Raw genomic sequence first — 756 nt, forward strand, 5'->3', positions numbered from 1 at the left:
AATAAAAGATAGAAACCTATGAAATGGAAAGGAAAAGAGAGAAAAATTCTGAGATAATAATTAAAGTTAGGATATCGCGTTATTTTTGGAAAATTATTTATATAGTAATAAAACATTAGTTTAGTAATAAAATATCTATATAATGTAAGATACATGAAAGATGTGAATATTGAAAATACTCAAGTGCTTGCTTTTAAAGGTCGATATGGTTGTAGAAGGAAATTGACATTGTCTTATGGTTAGTTAGGAATATATCCATCGAAGGACAAATGCGAATGGGTCAATTTCTGCGCGCTCTATTAGCCGACCTTCTGCAAGGTCTCCTCCAATGAGCATGAGAGGACTTTGCGGCTGGAATGCATGACTCGACGATTTTATAACCCGCTTTCAATTACCCTTCTTGGTGCTCCTGTTTCGTTCGCCTCGCGCCATTGCTGCAGAAGGAGAAGAAGAGGGAAATACCGCAATGCGAGCAAAAGGCATGAAACGTCCAAATGCCGCGTCGCGTCGTCGCGCAGCGACGCGTCGCATTGCGTTTGTATCCTTACCTTCTTTCTTGCCCGCCTACTCTTTTTCTTTTCAGTCACAGGGACGTGATTTATTCGACGTCAGATAAACACATACAATCTCGCGCGCAGTCAGGAATATGTTAGATTCTATAATAGTGTGCGTAGCTAGACAGGAAACGCATCTGAGGACATCCACCCTAACGAGCGAACAATTCGTTTTGGCTCGTTTGCGCTCTCTCTCTCTCTC

This window comes from Atta cephalotes, assembly GCF_000143395.1.
Source record: "Atta cephalotes unplaced genomic scaffold scaffold00075, whole genome shotgun sequence".
Classification (NCBI taxonomy): Eukaryota; Metazoa; Arthropoda; class Insecta; order Hymenoptera; family Formicidae; genus Atta; species Atta cephalotes.